The sequence below is a fragment of the Gallinula chloropus genome (genome assembly GCF_964237585.1).
Source record: "Gallinula chloropus genome assembly, chromosome: 12".
NCBI lineage: Eukaryota > Metazoa > Chordata > Aves > Gruiformes > Rallidae > Gallinula > Gallinula chloropus.
The window spans coordinates 17,761,817-17,782,206 of NC_140097.1; the positions used below are offsets into that span (position 1 = coordinate 17,761,817).

The window sequence follows — 20,390 nt, forward strand, 5'->3', positions numbered from 1 at the left end:
TTCCTCCTTAGATTTTTTTATAATTGCTAAACAAAAAATTAATAGTTTTCATGCTTCTATATGCTGAATTTGAAGCACGATCACAAGACATATGGTCTATCTCTTTGAATATTCACTTCTATTTAAAAGGCATCATATTAAAATACTATTGAGATTAGCACAAAAAATAAATCCTTAAGGGGCAGCTGGATTACATCCAGTGCAACGCACTGTAATATAGAGCTGAATAACAGGATAAGACACTTCAAGTCAAAGTGCCTGCAAAACTGGAACTTGTTGAACCACCTCTAATACAAAAGATCAGAAGGGGTCTTCAATAGTAGCCTGCTTCCCACACCCTCTACTTCCTGTCCTTTGTCTAACAAGGTGTGAACATCTGTGTAAACCATACAAAATAAGAAATCCTTTTGTAGCAGGTCAGGTGATATATACTTGGTTTAGAGGGATATGACAAGGATGAAAATTAGGACAGTTATAATCTAAATCCTTTATACCCCTACAAGCTGGGAGAGCTTGGAAATTCAAAACCTGGTTTTGATCTCTCACCTTCGATTTCTACTATCAATATATCATTCATGAAGTAGGTTAAACAACAAACTATCTGCAAAGCAGAAACTGGCTTTCATTGGGTTACAAGGAGACAATATTCACCTCATAGCTTCATACACCTTTCTAATGTAAAGGACAGAGTTGTAAAATGTGCATGACATCCTTCGTAAAATCAATACCATTAGACAGTGGTCTCCCCTGTATTTTGAGAATTCCTAAATGCTTTCAGGTATAGACTTGGCCCATTTTTTTGAATCACAGAATAATTTGTACAACTCTACATAATATGCTTAATGAGTCAGACAATACAATTTAAAACTGACTGTAAAATTCCTATCAGTCTACTTAATTTACCTTTTGTGGGACATTGGTATCTATTTTTGAACAGGAATCCTGCATCTCTTGGTCAATATCTGAGCATAGCATATTCAACAGTCTCTGCCAAGACAGACACGCATCCCATACTAACCAGGCTCTAAAAGTGAATTCCCTCAGTCTGAAACGTCTGTAGTCCTAGGTTAAGGAAAAGAAACTATTGACACTGAGATCACAATAATACATAAATGGACAAATAAATAGCTTCCTCGTAAGATGTACATCTCAATGAAAGCAGAAAAACTGCCTAAACCATTATGTTTGTCTGTTACAAAGCCCCCAGATTATCAATGAACTAGGAACTGCGAATCTCTGATCTCAACTGGACCTTGTATCTTGCCAGTTGTATCTTCATTTTACTATTTGTTCTCGGATGTTAAAAACATTGTTGGATGTAATCCAAGAATACATTGTTGGAAAATTGTTAATGCCCTAGTCATACAATGTCATTTTGAAGCTCCCTGGGAATTTAGATTTGCACAGCTTATTAGGATATGACCTTTCCCTTGATTTTTTATTTTAAGATCAAGTTAACATGAAATTTCCCCAGTGGGAGTTGCTGTGTTTCCTTCACAGATAAGGAAAAGAGCAATGGCAACTCCGTATAGAGACAACTTTCGTACATTTCTACAGTACGGACAGCTTTGTGGTCTTGACAGACTTCCAATGCATTCCTAGAGGTTGAGAGGAAAGTCATGCGGTATGTTAACAAAAAACCCAGGAATATAACAAAGGTACTTCCCTGAATCTTTCACCCTGGTTTGTTGGTGATTGGTTTGGCTTTTGGGTTTTTTTAAATTGTCATTGAGGATTGAGGTTTGAGGATGCAGAGAACTGCATTCAGAGGAACAGGGTAGCACTGGCTGTGAGATAACGGCTTGTTTCTGGAACACATTCATATATACCACCTCAACAGCACTCTTTCCCCCCCCCCCCCCCCCCCCCCCCCTTTCTCCTTGCTTCACAATATAGATCTCATCTCACAAATTCACACACTTCAGAATTTTCATAATAGAGTAATATTAGCATAAAATTTCCAGGGATCTCATGAACCTAATCTAAAAGTAGCAGGAAAAATCAGTTCTCAAAGTTTTCCTATGAGGCAGCAGGTAATTCAAAATGGCCAATGGGTAAATTATATCTCAGGCTCCTCAGTGGTCAGGGAGAAAGGTTCCTCTAAAGCGGATTCAGAACAGCTAAAGTCACCTCTTTGTCTACATTATTCTGTAGAGGAGAGATCTCTCTCTGTGATATGGGATGATTACCAACTACCAATAACAGCATTTAAATACTTATATATAGTTAATATTTTTTAATAAAGCCAGGTATATTCAACATTTCTCAGCCCTTCTCTATGTTGATGAAGCCCATAGAGATAGTTGGTTAAACAATTAGGAGCTGAGTGATGCTGCTTATATATAAAAATCTTCAAATGGTCAAGAGTGCGAAAACCAACAACTTTTAATAAGTTTCTGTTCAGGAGAAAATTTTCTCACTGAAAGTAAAGTCAGTATGTCAATTAAGAGATGGCTAAAAAGAATTAAATGTTTTGCTTATTGGATCTTTGTTGTAAAAGTTTTATGCATTAAGGCTTTGCTATGTAAACATATTTTTGCTCAAATACCTATACCAAAAGAAGAAAAGAAACTGATGATGAAATAAAAGATATTACTTTTTAAAAAGCTTTTCATGTAAGTAGTCTGATGACTTAGTACTTTGGGTAGGCATTGTGCATATAATGTACTGATGTCACGTTGTAATATAAAGTATTACAGTATAACATAAAATCATCATGATCATATTGGAATGTCATGACAATGACACATCCAACAAAACCATACAATGATTCAAATGATTCACCAAACAACTTCAGCCAACTTTCGAGTTTTGCTGTTCTGCAGTTCTTCTCACAGTAGCAATGAGCATTGTCTGCTGTAGTTTGGCCATGCAAACAGCAGGTAGCTCTTTAAATTTTCCTACAACAGCTGTTAAGAGGGGGCATCCCCATCAGTTAAATTTGCATTTCCAGAAACAGCCCTTCCTCTTTTAATGAGTGACAAGAGGGTTTACTACTCTAACAAGCAAATAGTAGACAGCCTGAAAACCAATTTAGATTATATGCAGACTGTAGGAGTTAATTTGCAATTGATCCGAGGCTAATCTGTCTCTCTTGGGGTAAGTACGAAGTCATTATCTGCACCACCAGTTAAGGACTTCTATGAAACTTATGTATCTAACAAAGGAGTAAACAAATCCAAACTGATACGATTTACTGCATATGGTGGTAGAGTACACTGATGCCATATATACTTTTCTGCAAGCAAATCTACCAAGATTCTCAAAAAAATGCTAGTAATATAGAATGAAAAATGGCAAGCTGAATACTAAACTTACAGGAAGAAATCTGTTGGCTATCATCATTTCTGATAGATGTACCAGCAGACAGGTTTGAAAAGTGATTCAACAGAAATTGTGTATCTCTTTCTACTCTGGTGACATAGACAGACTCTCAGTGTAGATGCATAGTGTAAGCACTAAAAGTTTATTTACAGAGGGCAGGACTCAACATTTCATGTGAACACATTCAGAGCATGATAAAGAGCTTTGTCTCCCATTAGTAATTTAAAGAATTGTGATTTGGTACTCCCAACACACCTATAATTGAATTCCTCAGTCGTAAAATCACTGGTGCCAAACAAGTTCTGATATCTTTTATCAAGCCTCTTTTTTCTTGTCATTTGTTAACGTATTTCTTATGGAGCTTTTCTTCTTTTTATAGATACATTTGCTTTAGTTATAAATTAACCCCGGAATTTACTCTCCCAGAGGCCACAAACTGCTTTTTTTTTATTCACTTGAAAAACTATATGAATTTATGATTTGGAACAATTTTGAGTAATAGTTGGTAGTTCAAACACAAAGGAAAGAAAATATCAGAAGATTGACAAAGTAATTGAGAATAAACTGAAAATGCTTAGATGCTTTTCTCTGCCTTCTGATCTCAAAGCCATCATCCATTTACCAAAAGGGAACATATTTGGCTGTGGGATTTCTGGTGCTTCTGGTTCCTTGTAGTAATATTAACTAAGATACAGCCTCTAAAAGGTCATTCTAGGAAGTTCCATATATTTCAGTGTCTCCTGAAGATGGCCAGCACATCCCAAAATTATGCCGACTGCTTTAAAATTTAGACTCAAGTGCAATTTGAACTGTATTATAAAAACATTAAACAGATTGATTCAAATAGTGACTGCTATAAAATATTTTTTCCTTTGATAAATGTAATCCTAAAGTAAAAAGGCTTGTAACATTCGCTGTTTCCAATTGTATGTCTTTGTTGGTCACTTCCCCCTCACCAATAGCTCTGGAAAACATTGGGTTGTTTCAGTCTGAACTGACTACAAAGCAGAGGAGTTTTAACACCATACGCCTTGATTGTTGTGTCACCACTGAAAGAGCAACAGCTTGAGCTTATCCTCTAATAAATTTCAGAAAATCCGAAAGAAAAATTCCTAGAAGACATATCCAGAGGAAACTAACTTAATTGGGTTGCCTGTTCAAAGAACAGTTTGCATAAAGGCAAAATAAGACTTTTTAAACAGTCAGGATAATACTCACACTAGTTGCTTTATTTGTCCTTCTGTACTACCCTTAGCTTCATTAAAAATCATAAGAGTTTGAAAAATGTGATTTTACATAAAGACACCAGATACCTATTTTTTTTTCTAGTTTAATTCCTGTTCTAGCTAAGCTTTCCCAAGGTGGCACAATGTGAAAAAATATGTCTTCAAGATTCAGAAAACAGGAAATGGTCTTATGGAACTTTGCATTTCTGGATTACTCTTCCTGATCCAGTTCAGACCTGCTGAGGTCATGCTGCTGCGTACACCACATACGCTGTGCTGACCTAATCCAGTTTGGGGTGGGTTAAATCTGACCCTGGTTTCTTTTTAAAAAATTACTTTAGAAATTAGTCTTTAATTAAGAACAACAAAATTAATCAAGGAGCCCTGGGGTATTTTTCCTATATAAATAATTTTAATACAGTGCTTCTCCCCCATCTCTAGTTTCCCATATTCAAGACAATTTCTTGCAAAGTTACACAGAACTTCCTTCTCTACATGCTGGTTCTGAGATTGCCAGTTATTAGAAGTTAAAATATTAAAATTCTCATCTTACATTGGGATCTCTGTTTTTTATTTAGTAAGTTTAGTGCCTCATTGTCTTGAAAAATGTTATAACTTACTCTATACTTCTTCTTGAATGTTTCATCTGTGTAAATACCTATGGTAGGTTCCTGCCATATTCTTTGTTAGGTTTTAATAAAACATGGTACTTTCTGCTGCTTTGATTGAATCGATAGCAACACAGCTGAAAGGATTTTAACAGTCAAAATGTTTATCAACTCTTACAATGAAAATGGGTTTTAAAACAGTGACCACATTGTCGAATTTATACCAGTCAAATCCTCAAATCTTAAAATACATGTTCATCTGTTCAGATTTTACTATTCTGTGTTTTGCATTTCATTTAAAAAAAAAATAAAAATCACAATATATTTTTTCCACACTAGTTGGGAAAACCCAGTCAGTCTGACCTGGCCCTCATATTCCCATGAAATCCCACTTAAATCAAGGAGATGTTGAACATAAAGCTCAGATTGCACTGACTACCCTGAAGAACCAGAACCATAAAGTTATACACGAGTATAACCATCTACTCTCACACCTTGTGTACACATTTCATAACTTTGTTTGCACTGTGTACTTTCACTTGAGCCAAAAGGAATTTTCAGAGCAAACAAGTTGTAATGTATTCTTTAAAGGTGAGTTACAATGTAAGTTATCTATAATTCTTGCAACAGACAGTAGGACAGTAAAAGTGTCAAAATATTTTTCAAATATTTTTCAGAAGGACTATGTCATATACAAGAATTTTACTCACATCTGCTCAGTACAAATGTATAAATAGAATACTTTGTCATCATGCAAAATGACCTCTGACAACAACTTGATCCTTCACCAGCAGTTAGAAAAAAAATTTTAGGATTTTTTTTTTTATTGTTTTTTAAAGATATAGGGCTTTATGCTTTATATCCTTCTATTTATATGGCAGCCAAATGGACAGAAAATACCTACTATAATGACTGACACAGATTTTCCTTTTCATAAAGTCTCAACCATCTACCGCCTTTACTTTGCCAGACAAACAAGTTCCATTTCTTTCTTCTGTGCCATAAACTTTCAAACTTACGAAGATCTCCAAGTTATAAATTATTAATTTTTTTAGAACTAAAAATCTATGAATGGAGCATTAAGCACAGCTCATCTTGGCCCACAGGCAGGAAGAAACCTTAAAGGAAATTATAACAAATCTAAGAGGCATTTAAACTAATTCCATTTCAGCTAATAAACTAAAGAGTACCAGGATACCCTCTCTGGCCATACTTATCCCATTCATCAAACTCTTTGGTCATCAGACCCAAGTGACAACACCTAAATGGCCTGTTGCAAACAGTCCATGGCCCATGCTACCTCCCAAATTATTTCTGGAAAGCATTTGAATGGCTATTCATTGGCTGGGCTAAAACTGGACCAGGGACAATTGTAAGAATTTTACCATTTAACAATCCGGTTCCTGTCCCTGTATCCAGCAATTTTTTAATTTAGTAGTATGGATCCAGCTTTTGAGTTCAATCAGACTTCTCTGAGACTAGGGAATATGATTGCTTGGGGATTTTGGTTTGGTTTTCCTCAGATTCACAGAGTTATTTCATTTTCTGACAGCTTTTTTTCCAAAATGCAGTCCCCTTTCTGCCTGCAAGCTACCAATACACGTAGAAGGTACTCTTAGCTTTCAGGAAGAGGAAGCTTGCAACTCTGAAGACCTTCAGCAACAGTGTGAATGTGATTAGGACCCTAGAACTCTCATACATTTCCTTTGTAAGTTGTTTTGCTGAGCACTAACATAAAATATACCAAACTATTTTCCCAAACTTGCACTTCATTTCAGTGCAAAATGAAACTGCAGAGACAGAAGATACAAGTTACATTCCTGATACTTGGACAGACAACGACAGGATAAATATTTTGCTGCTTCAGAACTCCACAATATAAAAATGGCAATGCTATAGCAAAGTTGTTTATTATTTATCTCATCTCCTGTTCTGAGAATAGCTAACAGCACACTGGATACAACTGGCACCTCAAAATCACCCCAGGCTTTCTATGAGCTGAAATAATCCACATGCCCCATGGCCACAGAATAAATCTAACTTGTTCAGATGGACCGTACAGCATCAAAGGACATAAGGGAACCTGTTATAAATAATGGCTCATAGAAGAGGAAGAGAGGAAAATCCTATGGCATCTCTGTCAGTATCTCTTCCCAATGTAAAACTCATCTCTGCAGTAAATTTTCCAATTTTTTTCTCCAATTTAATCTCAGAAATTCTTATTCAGAAGGTGCTGTCTTTGAAGAACTATACAGCAGTTTACATGACATACCGGAATCAGAGAACAGTCTTTAGCCTACACTGTCTATTTAATTTCTGTATTCATAGCTAAATGAGCACTCAATAACTCTTACTGTTTTGAACTCCAAAGAATTCCTTTCTCCCACAGAGTAACTGCCAGGTATAATTACTACATTCATTAGCCCTTCCTGGAGTAATTGTCGGGAAAGCGGCAACGGTACCTGCATCGTTTTGTTCTTCCTCCTGGCTTTTCTTCTGCTTTCCTTCCAGGCCAATTCCAGTTTCTCTCTCCTATGGCTCTCCCCCTTACACTGGGTCTCTCACCTTATTCACCACCATTTTCCTCCCTTTATTCTTCCCTTCATAACACAGAGTTGGGGAGGAAAGGGGGAGATGGTCCTATTGTCTCTCACTGTTTTTTAACTTAAATCCATTCATGCTGACGTTTCAAGTAGATTCATAGTACAGTTGTTTCATCAGTGACCACAAAAGAGTTAGCCTCCTGTCTAAGCAGAAATTTAAAATTGCCACATGGTGTATAACATTGTGCTGTGCCTTCCTGTTAGTGGATGGGGGAGGAGACAGGAATTGGTTGCACAGCCTGCGTCAGAGAATGCAGTCGCACTACAGTATATCAACTTTAGTGTATGTGCAAGTTGTTGTTGCTCTAAACTTACCTCAGACTTCAGCAGCATTCACTGCCTGTTCTCCTGTCCTTAGTGACAGGAAAGCTGTCACTTGTTGTTAGCATATCAGACAGTTCCTGTTCTCAAAGGAGTAATAAATAAGGCTAGATTTAAAAAACAGAACAAACTTGGGCAGAAAAAGAACAATGAGTAGGAATGCCAAAATACAGTGAAAGACCATGTTATGGCATTGTCAGCATATCTTAAACCAAAAAAAGCTGAAAAATCTCGTAAGAGACCAGAGAGAAGAATTCAAAAATCAAGAAGGTTCCAATAGTAAACTTTAAACTTTGAGAGACTCAAACATCTGCATTTTTAAAGATTTTCCCTACTTTTAAATATCCGTTAACATTTAAAACCTGCAAACATTAAAAGGGCTGAATAAAGAGAAAAAACATTTTCTTAGCCAATATTCCCACTACCTTCCTTCCAATTTAAATTATTTAATTAATTTCCTTTCCTGATACTCATTAAGGACAGCTTTTTCACTCTTTCCCAACTCTCTTCTCTGCTGGGCCTCTAAAGTCTCACACTGGCCTTACACTTCCATCCCTTTCTCAATGCACCACTGCAATTCACGTAATCATACTGAACACCAGTAGCCTCTATTAAGATTAAAGATATTCCAGGTATTTCACAATATTTTAAAGCACAGCCTATCATAACGTTGCATGTTACTCCACCTATTCCTCATAAGTTTTATGGATATTTATGTTTGTGAAGAAGAAGAACACCGTTGATAATACTTTTATCTTAGAACCAGAATTGATAAAGTATTCAGAAAGTGTTTTTTGATCAGAATTGGCACCCTGGTGACCCAAAAAAGAAAGGAAAGAAATTCACATGACTTCCACATCCTCAGTATTACATCATGAAGGATGAAACAGCATATTATGTACAAGTCAGAGGGCTGCTGTACTGTACGTAACTCTTTTCTTGCCTAAAAAAAAAAAAAGCCTCTCTCAACAAAGCTGTGACTTCCTAAAAGTTTCACAGATGTCATACTCCAATGCACAGAATAACAAGAACTATGATAGACTGTTAGACACAGACTGATTTCATAATGGGGCCAGTTACTGTGAACTGTAACAGTAGCATGCCAAGTGGGTTTTTTTTCTATAAATTAAAATGTGAAGGTATGTTTGCAGGAGAAAATATTTTCATTGTTCTGTTTTTGGATTAAGATTTCCATTGCCAATAATTTTCAAGACGACAAGAAAATATCTTTGGTGGAGGAAAAGTGGTTCTTGATACTGAAGGGTTTTCCAGTACTTCTTCAAGCACTGTCAAGAATTCCTGCCAAGGCCAACTGTGCTGTAATAACTATTTCTTAATAAATTAATAATCCTGGTCTCAGAAAATAATTCCTCAAATGGCATTACCTATGTCAGATAGTAACTTGCATAACCTGACGTTTTATCCTATCTAGCCCGAGTAAAACCTAAGCCAGTGTGATGATTTCAAGTGTATATTTTATACAAGGTGTTGGATTACTGAAAAAAACCCACCCCAAACTAAACAAGATACTGTGAACATAATAACCACCGCACCCAATTTAACTGGGTAAAGTTAGTCTGCCTGATCACATGAGGCGGACCCAAAGAACAAGTCTTTGGGCAGTGCCCAAAGGAAACTGTAAAGAACCCTCTTGGGTCTCTTATTCATCATATCATAATGTTCTTCTCTGCATCACAAAAACAATTAACCAGTTCAAGACAAACGGCAAGTTCACATCACAGCTAATACTCCAAGAAGCTTTCAAAACAGAACCAAGATCAACTGGCAAGCTAATCATGGGAAGGAAGTGTGGAATTTGCTTGCAATACTATTTTTTAAATGCAAACGTCCAAATCATTTTAAAAAAACAAAACCAAACCAAGTAGTGAGTTAGGAACTACCAATAGAGAGTGCATAGGATTTGGGGAAATTATTTTGCATTGCCTTGATAATGTAAAACATTGTTAAGACCCCAAACCTTTCAAAGTAATTCTTCAATCTTTGCTTATTTCCTAGTTTAAATCCAGGACCTGTCATAATAAACTTTTGTAATGCTAATTTTGAAACTTATTCTGTAGTTAACTGTAACAACTCGTACTTAGTTGAGATTTTCACTAAAGAGCCTACTCCAGGCCAATTTAGCAATTCTAGCAATAGCTCTAGTATGAAAAAAAGATATTAAAAATCTAGGAAAATAAACTTCTAAAGCGATGCTTTTTTCATTCAGAGTACTGACTTAGTGTGAGATCCTTTTGTTCAAAATAAAACTCAAGCTTTCATATTGTTTATCATCTCAAATCATCTTCAGTAACAGCTGGACATTCTGAAAGTGAAAGCATATTTGCAAAACTTTTGTTACCACATTCTTTAATCATGTTCTAGGCAAAACTGAAAAAACCCAAACTTATACCTTTCTGAGTGTCTTGCAGTGTGCAGTCATTTTTCAAACTCTTTTCATGTTGACAATTACTACAGGATAATTAAAATAAATAAAAACACTGGCCTGCTTTTCTTAATATTTCTAGTAATTTTAAAAAGCAAATATGCTAACATGCCCGATGTGCAAATAGGTCACTTCAGATAGGCAGTTAAAGAGCAAATAATGGCAGCCAGGAGTGATGATAGAGAAGAATTATAGACAAAACATCACAGAACTTTAGTGACTCGATTTAAGTAAATCCATCCACTATCAGTGGTTAACCGGCAGAATCAGAGAAATGGCTACATCACTAGGTCACTGTGAGAACTTTGTTTCAGACACCACAAGCTGGAAAGCAAATAGCAGATAAAATAAGTTTTCGTCATCCTGGAGGGAACGTGAACCTCAGCCTGCAGTCTCTTCAGAATTTTTCAGGATTCAATTAAGTATGATCCTGGATCAGGTTAGAGAATACAGATAAAATTCTGTGCAAATAAAGAAACCGTTCACCCTCACATAGTTCTGTACTTGCTTGTGTATAGATTTCTCTGGGTGTAACTAAAAATAAAATTTGGCTTTATATTTTTACATTAGGATTAAAAATCAATTTAACAATATACCACATTATAACGTGCTTCTACTAGCTTAAAAACTGAGATTCAGCATAAAATTTTCTAGCTGAAATACCACTGTAGGGAACAGTGAGCAGTATCTCCAAGTAAAACATATTCAAGATGAAAGGATAAACGCTTCAGTTTTATTTACTGTAGACATAAAAAGTCAGTACCTAAACCTATCATGAGGAAATATGTACATTATGAAAGGCAGTAAATAGAAGCGGCTGCATTTTTTCCACAAGCCCCCATATTAGATAGCACCACAAAGCACCAGGTCTAGGTAGTAAAACCTGTTTTTCTGACCACCCCTGCTAGAAGATCTTGGTGTGAGTGTTAAAGCCTGTAATTAACATTTTTCTTTTCATAGTTCCTTTTTTTGGTGTAACACAGTGACTCTTTTGGTACTCTAACATATGTTTCAAACCACCATGGTTGAGAACTTATTTCACAGCAACATTAAAATATTCTCCTAGCATAAATGCTGAAAATATACATCATTCTATTGCTATATAGCAAGCTACCCAAGTTCAAAGCCTCTCAAACTTCAGAATTGCTGCTACACAACCATGAGTAGTTGCAGCAGTTACACAACATCTCTGTTCAATAAATCTAAACAAACACATAAGTACTATGGACTTACAATGCAATGTTATAACATAAAATCCTATTTTATGCAATGGAGTGTAATCACATATTGTGTAAAAAGTTTAAGACAAGATCATAATTCTGGGCAGGGCTACTTTGTGCAAATATGAAATTCTCTGAAAAGTACTTTGCTTAAACTCAGCGGAAAAACACAGCATGCAATAAGAAAACTTCCAACACGCTCACTTACGCTATGTGCCTACTCCATGACAGCTAAAAGTGCCTGCATGAAAAGAACATATTTAGAATTTTCCACCTACATACAGGTAGGTTACAAAAGTTGTGACTGAAGGTCTCCTATAAAAAGTATTGGTTTCTGGCAAAAGGGAATCTAAGATATGTCACCATTGGAATTATGATAAAGAGGAAAGACATGAGTCCCCATGGAGCTCATGAAATTCCAGTAACCCACAAACTAGTACGAAGTCTATTTTCCTGCCTTGAAAGCTTTTGTTATAAGACAAAAACTAGATCTCAAGTCTAAGTTAGAGGTCTACAATAAAGTAATACTAACTGCAGTGTCTGTATTGATATATTAGTGTTTCATTTAGAGTTAAAATACTAAGTTAAGAAATTAATCGCACAAATACAAAAAAAAAAAGGCAGATAAATATCCCGCTCCCTTTACCCTGGCATTTCTCAAATAATTTAAAGAAAAATATGTAGGACTTTGGCAATAATATATATTCATTATTATTTCATTTCAAGCAGTTACTTTCACTGACCAAACAGTAATTAATTTAGAGGAAGACCCTATATTTTCAGTACTCTAAGACCATGGGCTGACTTTGATAGCAGTGGCAGAGAAACAAGCCCTGTCTAGGACAAAATTTCTGACACTGCACATCGACTGCAAACCTGTCCCTACTGAAACAACAGAACTGCCACTGACCTGAAGGAAGCTGAAATTTTCTTCCTAGACTCTATGCATCTTCCAATAAACCAACATCATCTTTTGATACTGTGGATTGTTCTTTGTATTTCTCTGTTGGGATATTATCCAATATTGATTATACTGTGTTATCATATGTTATATATAGCCTTTTAACATTCCTGAGATAAATAGGAAGTCATTCTCTAACATAGGGTTAATACATTACCTACACATGTATCCCCTACACGTACACACATAACCATACCTACACGTTCATTTTAGTATTCATCAAACATACTTGTGCCTGAACATACATACACAAAGCTACGTCAGCTTTGTGTTTTTTAAATTGCTAATTATCAACCAGCAGAGTAGACTTTGGGATTCATAGACTTGAATTCATAGACTTTGTCCTGAATGTGCATGCTGCATGGCATGAAGGTGATCTGCTTAGTCATGAGGGAAGGGGGTGGCTTATGCAAGTCCACAAAGCATCATCTCCTGTTCAATTCCAGAAACTTGCAACCTGGCTTTTTAAGTACTTACTTATCTTCCCCTTTCTAAGTAGGATATCTTGTTTTCCTATTTGCAGTAAAATCTAGTGAAACAGCAGAGTAAAGCCAGCTGTATTTAGACAATAAGGTGCTGCTTAGAAGTTGGGGGGAGTATGTCTGTTAATTGGCGTATTATTTAATCACACCTATACCTAACTTTTTTGTATTTGTCATTGTTATAGATACTAATAGATTAGTATCTATTACTGTTGTAATAATCTATTACAATGTAAGCATAAATCAAAACACTGACATTTTAAATTAAAGTTTTTGCATCAATCTCACTCCTACATTGTGTCTCCGTTGTAAATTTATAACTATTGCCATTCTCACTTCATAGATCGTAGAGCAGTAAGGATAGGGACAATCTTCATCTAAGTGAGTCAAGAAGGTGGCCCCAATCTTGACTATGCTGCAACACAGGTAATGAAAAATATCTGTATAGATCAGGTATCATGAATTTTAATTGGAGAATGATGTCATTGTATAGTTCAATTCTATAGAGTGTTTTAAGAGAGGACAATCACACCAAATATATAATGGAAGGTGCGGGTGGAGTGGGAGAAAAACGTGAGCTCAAGCAAATTGTCTTAAGTTCTGGGAAAGTTTTCAAATATGAAGTGCACAGACAAGGCTTTGCCTTTTTTTTTTTAATTAAAAGTATAAACTCCTACAAAAGTTTTAGTTGTATATTTGTCTTGTGGTGTGAGAAGGGATGACAACTTTGTAGCAACAGGCAAAAGAGAAGTCCATGTTACAGTAGAAGACCTGATGCTGAAGTAGAAACTTAGTCTTTCCTACGGTTCTCACATATATTTTGTTTTTCATATCTCCTTACACCTGCAAGATCTGCAAGTATCCCAAGCTCCATGCACCACAAGTGCTAGTACTTCTAGGGCAACAGTTTGCTTAGCACCTGCATTTGTCACTGGAACCTGAAAGACAGCACAACTCAAAGATGGAATATCCTTCATTAAAAAAAAAAAAAAAAAAAAGCAGAACTGAGAAAAGATGCAATATTCTTCATTAAAAAAGAAAAAGCAGGAACAAACAAAAGCAATGTAAGAGATTTATCATCTAATGTACGGATCAATCTACTTTTCATATTCCCAGGAGTCTAAATCTGAAGACAAATCCTCTGGCTCTTTCATTTTTCATTCTGCCTTTGAAACACCTCGATGGGGAGAGAAATGAAAAAAAAAAAGGGGGGGGGGGGCAAGAGGGAAAGTTTTTTTCCAAATATTCTGCAACAGTTAAATGAAATCCTTAAGAACTGACCTGTTAATGGGAAACTCCAACCTCTGTTTGTGGTGCAGATATGTAGGACTCGAGTGTAACAATGTTCACTCACTTATGATTCTTTCTAACTTTTTCTTTTGTTAGTTCACAAAATGTTAACTGACACATAAAGAACATTGGGTATGACATACCTGAAAAATAGATCCTTGCTGTTAAAAAAACCCACTCAGATCATTATGGAAATACAGCCTGGAGTAATTAGCAGTCCTCATCTAATATCATGCAAAACCCAGTAAGTCTATCAGTGATTAAAAAATGAAACTAGTAGCGATAAGTAAAGGAAAGTATTGTATCCATATCTTCAAACAAACCTAGGATTTATAATGGTACTTCAATTCTTTTTGAGTAATTGCACTAGAAACTCCATCACTGCTTATCAGAGAAGAATATAGGAATAATTCTTGTGACAAAAGCTAGTGAAAGAAACTTGAATTCTGAATATCAAATACGCACAACCAGCAATTCACAGTTAAGCTACCAAAAGTAGCCAGCAAATACATTCAACACCATTCTGATCAGCTTATCAGTTAAAAAAAAAACCCTCCCAAACACAAAACACAACCCAAAAAGGCAAAATAACAACATAAAAAACCAAAGAGGGCCTAAGCAATCAAGGTGAAAAAAATCATTAGGGTATGCTTTTCATTATTTAGTCCAGCTACATATGAAACAGAGTTTGTGTTCTACTTTTAAACTTCTCCTTGGTTTTACAATATAACTTTTTTCAAAATTCATTTTATTAACCATTGTTATGAGTAGGAAATTATACTGACAATACTTAAAGCTGGGCCTAAATTTATTTTATTGACTTAGAAATGGACTTATGGTTATTTTAAAAATTCGCGGAAGAGTCAGATTTAGAAGCAGCATTGATAGTGGGTGTTTTTTATCAGTATCATAAAATGGGCTAGCTTCAATATTCTTCAGTTAAATTCTAGGATTTTTCCATCATCATTATTTTGTGAGAATGTATTCCATGAAATATAAATTTGTCTCAGAATAAAAATAATTATTTGTATATTCTATACTGGAATGGAAGTTTCATTGAATGCTGATATTTAATACATTGTATTATCCAGGAATTTGACATTGAGACGTTTCTAAGAAAAACATACTATTTTGAGGCTGTTTACAGACATATAATCTCTGAACCACTAGCAGTTCATGAGATACTTTACAAAACTGATGCTGACGAACATTCAAATTCAAAAGCTGCCTGCGTAAAAATACCTTGAAATTTTATTTCTGATGAGTTATCATTCAATGTCCATGCCAACTGTTTTTTCAACTCACTCTCCTCTTGACAAGCCCATGCTTATATTGTACCACACGCCTTAACACACTCCGAGTGATTTCTTATAATCTGTTAATTAAATCTATAAGCAATTTTTGCAGGATTTTTTTTGTGACAGCCACAGAGAATAATAATGTCAAACACATGACTTCATGCAACAAATCCTGATATTAATATGAACGAACAACATACAAAACTTTTTTTCAAAGGAGAGCGCTGAGTCTTAGTTACTTGGTGTAAACTGGGAATTTTTAGTTAACTAGTAACAAGTCATAGTAACCTTTTAAAAGGTAAATTACTGATTAAATGATGGATTAATTGGTACCAGAAAGATTTTTTTTTGTTTGGTAGTGAGTACTCATTTTTAAATGGAACATTATAATTGTGTTCCACTGCGAAAGTGTGTTCAGAGACAGGGCAGCAAGTCACAAGTGCAAAGCTTGCCCACATCCCTGCTGCTTTCAAGGATAATGACAATTGATCCTTCTGATGTAAAGGAACCCAGACCCCACAGATCCTGAAGAAACTGATAACTTCTTCAGCTGTTCACTACAATAAGTCTTATGTCACTGATATTAATAAATACATCACTGTTAAGTCAGCATTGAAGTGTCATGTGTACACAGTGACACAAAGTTACAACACCACAGGAACTTGCACTCTCCAGTTGTAGAATACCCTGGAGAGAAATGACACCAGGAAGATTACAAAATGCTCCTGCAAACCTGAGGCATGCCATCAAGACATAATGTATTTCAACACAGCATCTCAGCTGTTGCAGGCTCAGAAAGGCTCCCCAACTTTCTGCGGTTGAGAAATTTAAAAAAAAAAAAAAACCAAAAACAAAAAACAAAAAGTCTGTTCATTCATTAAGCGACCTAGCCAGGTGAGCACCAACACTTTCCTGTCTGCTCCTTCCCCCCGCCGCAGGACGAACGGACATCCCTAGGTCCCTTCGCAGCCACTGGGTGCATCTATCTCCATCCCCTCCAGCTCTGGAGGGAGGAGAGCAGCCCGTGAGGCGCGGTACGCTCCTCAGCATCCCTCTCTCGGAAGGCTGGGAGCGGAGCCGCTCGAGTCACGGCTCCCCAGCCCTCCGGCCCAGCCCCTGGCCTGGAGCAGCACCATGGACATAGCGCCCACGCTCTCCCCCGGTAGGAGGCTGCTGGGCGCAGCCCGCCCGCGGCGCACCTGGAGCCCTCACCGAGGGGGTCCCGCCCGTCGCCTCGGTCCCTCCCGCCTCTCCTCACCGACCGCCGCGGAGCAGCCTCAACCCCCCTCCCCGCCCACGCAGCCCCCACGGGCACCAACGGCCGGTCCTGGCAGACCTTCTCCCCTCCGGGCCATGCCCCGCACTCCCCCGCGACACTCCGCTTCTCCCCTCCGCTCCAGGAAAAGCCCTCTAACCCCGCCCCCCCCCCCCCCCCTCCGTCGCTCCCGCAGAGCCACCTTCCTTCCCCGGCACCCCAAGCATCCCCCGCGCCACGGCCTCCTTCGCTGGCCCGGGGTTCATCCCTCATCGCATCCCGGGGCGCAGCTCCCAGAGCGCGCAAGCTTCCCTTCGCGCCCCCACAGCCCCTCCGAGCCCTAGCTGGCCCCCCTCCCGACGGAGGCGCCCCTCACAAGCTCCCCCCGCCTCCCGTTTCCCTCAGCCCAGAGCTCTCCTCACGCCTGCGCCGGCCCACCTCACCTCGGGGGAAGGTCCCCCGTAGCCCACACTGACCTGGCGCTGTCAAGTCTCAGCGGGAGAAACTGTTCCCTTCTAGTGGGATAAACTCCCCCGCTCGGCCCGTCCTACCGAGCAGGCACCGCCCCCGCGGGCCGGGCACCGCCTCCCCGCCGGCCCACACTGCCGGCGCGGAGGGGCGAGCCGCGGGCGCGAAAGGGGGCACGCGACGCTGGGCGGCTTAGGGCTCGCGCCGTGGTCGTTGGCGGGCTGTGGGGGCGGGGCGGGGCCGCCGCGGCGGGACGCGGGGCTGAGGTACGGGGAGCGGCTGGGCAGCGCACCGAGAGGGACGGGGGGGAAAGGGAGCGGGCCAGGGAGGAGGAGGAGGAGGAGACGGCGGCGGAGGCGGCGCCGCTTCTCCTTCCTTTCCCCTCCGGAGCCCGTCCGTTCACCCGAGCCGCTTCCCTCCAGGTCCGTGCCCGCCGGGCGAAATCACAAGCGTGTACCTGAGGGCAGAGCGCGGGCCTCGGAGTGGATCTGGAATTTGATCTCTGCTCTCTGTAATCTCCTGTAACTCCTGTAATTCAATTTTTCCGGCTGGTAACTGCTTTCTCTTTTTCCATTCCCGATCTCCAGCTAACTCCTCTCTGCGCTGCGTGTAGTTGGTTTGGTCACCTCACGTCAGTGTGTGCCCTACTGTGACAGGAGCAAAGGCTTTCCTGAAAAGAGTCTTAGCAGTAACAGAGGTAAAGTCTTTTTTTCCCCTCACTTTTTAAAGATAGAGATTGTCTCTCCCCCTATCCCCCCTCCTCCCCAGGAATGCAGAGGGAAATGGTATAGGCTGTGTTCCCTAAGTCTCAAGAGAGAGCAAGTTCAAACAAGCATGTCACCTCCTAGTTCACCCTCTGATTCTTTTAAAAAGAAGTTAGATGCGAAAGGAGGAAAAAAAAAAGTCTTAAGTTCAACAGGCTTTAGAGAGTCATCTTTTAAGTCAAGATGCCTCAGGATACAACAGTTTATCTTTAAAACCTCTCACGCTCTTGGACATCATTAGAAGACTCAGAGGATCCTAAATTTGCCTCATTATGGTTCTTAGTCATCAAGCATTTTGAAGGAGAGCCTGCATTTGCTTTATTATTTGTATACCGAAGGCAATTTATAGATTAGAGTTGAATACCTCAGAATACCTGGTCTGCTTATAGATACTAACGTCGCCTGCAGCTTTTTGTTTATGAGAACAATCTTTCTGTCTGCAGAGACTTCAAACATTATGTTAATTTTTGTGAGAATTATCTATTTGTATAAGCTTGAAGTAAGTGTTACTTCTGCCTTGACAAATGGAGGATTTTTTTTCCAGTTCCTGCTTTTCCTTCCATCTGAATTTTTTAGTCTTAGAAATGTGGAAATCTTTTGGTTTTGTGGATTTTTTTGGTTTGTTTTCATCTTCTGGTGCTGGTTTTTTTTGTCGGTTGTTTTTTTTTTTTCCTAACATACTGTGGGGTAATATCTATTCAGTAATACTGCGACTCAGAGTTAGGAGCCAGGTGCTGAAAAGAAGTAAAACAAAACCTCAGAAATAGCTCAAGATGCTATGGATGAATAAACAGGCAAATGTGGGTAAGATAACTTAATGATAACAGAGGCTTAAATACTTAAATTACCAATATTTCTAACCATCTTACAGCAACATCTCAGGTAAAGTTTCAATAAAAGAAGAAGGATCTTGGCTGGACACCTCCACAGGGTTCATATTTAGCTCTGCTGAGAACAGAAACAAGGCTGTTCTCTGTGCAAACTGCTGGAGAATATACCCATTGACTTTAAGTGTCTGAATAATAGAGGAGCCCTCCCAAAAATCTAGGCTTTAACAAGCAAATTTTTTTTCAAAACTTCATGAAACTGGGAGCATTCAAAAAATTTGCAGGTTTTAAAGGAACATCTGATTGTGACTATAAAATCATACTTGGAGCTTAGACTTTTCAGAAATTAATAAGTAAAGCAGAAATACAAAGCATAGTTTAGAATTGCATGGATAAAATAGGCATAGCTAACTCAGTCCAGAGAAATCAAACAGGGCTTTCAGAGAAGCATTACAAATTACTTATAATTTGATTTCTGTTGTAAGCTTTATGCTCTTTTAGCAAGTTCATCATTTGAACTCATAAAATATAAAAGTAGAAACAGTAATATTGATTTATGTACTAATTAGGTTTTGTAAATATGCATTGAGACAGGAAAGGAAAAAATGACTTAGTCTGATTTCCAGCTTAACAGTTTTTTAGGTAGTATTTGGTACTTCATTAAATGTTTCTTTTAGAAATAAAGCTAATCTTAAATGATGAATCAAGAGATGAAGAACCTATAAATTTTCTTTTACTTAAAAATATGCTGTATTTATAATTTTAATTAATCTGTTTATCTACAGAGTGTGGGGTTTTTCACACGTGGAACGTATGAAGCCAATCATTTTCATATTGGTAAAGAAATAAAATAGGCTACAAATATATTTTATTATTCTATAATTAATAAGTTTCTTTATACAGTAATGAAATGGTCATAATAAAGAAATTATCAATCTCTCATACAGCTGCTCTTTGCATTATTTAACTGCATGGTTTTTGATTACGTGGACTTTCTCCTCTGCTTATCTGAGAGAATTCTTAAGTTTGGCTGGGGCCTTTAAGTGTTAAGAAATGGGAATGAAATGTGAGGCTCAGACCTTCCTGAATCATGGGCAATTCTTCCCTAAATACAAAGAGAAGCAGAAGGCGGCCTGTCAGCATCAGTTCTAGTTTTAAAATTAAACAATAGCTTGTCTTTAAAAAAGATCAATTCTACTTGGTTTTTCTTTTTGGAAATAAAAGCTTTAGTCTATACAAAAGAATTGCATTTTGTATGACATTTAATCACTCTGTTTTCATGGTAAGTATCTTGGAAGAG

General features: G+C 37.9%; 1 protein-coding gene across 1 annotated transcript in view; it reads right to left on the reverse strand.

The window, feature by feature from the left end:
* Positions 1-17,579, reverse strand: part of PPARG (peroxisome proliferator activated receptor gamma) — a 57,419-nt gene extending 39,840 nt beyond the window's left edge. Inside the window, exon 1 of the mRNA XM_084269470.1 lies at positions 17,508-17,579. The gene's annotated coding sequence lies outside the window, so the exon portion shown is untranslated. The remainder of the gene's footprint in view (positions 1-17,507) is intronic.
* Between the last annotated feature and the right edge of the window lie 2,811 nt (positions 17,580-20,390).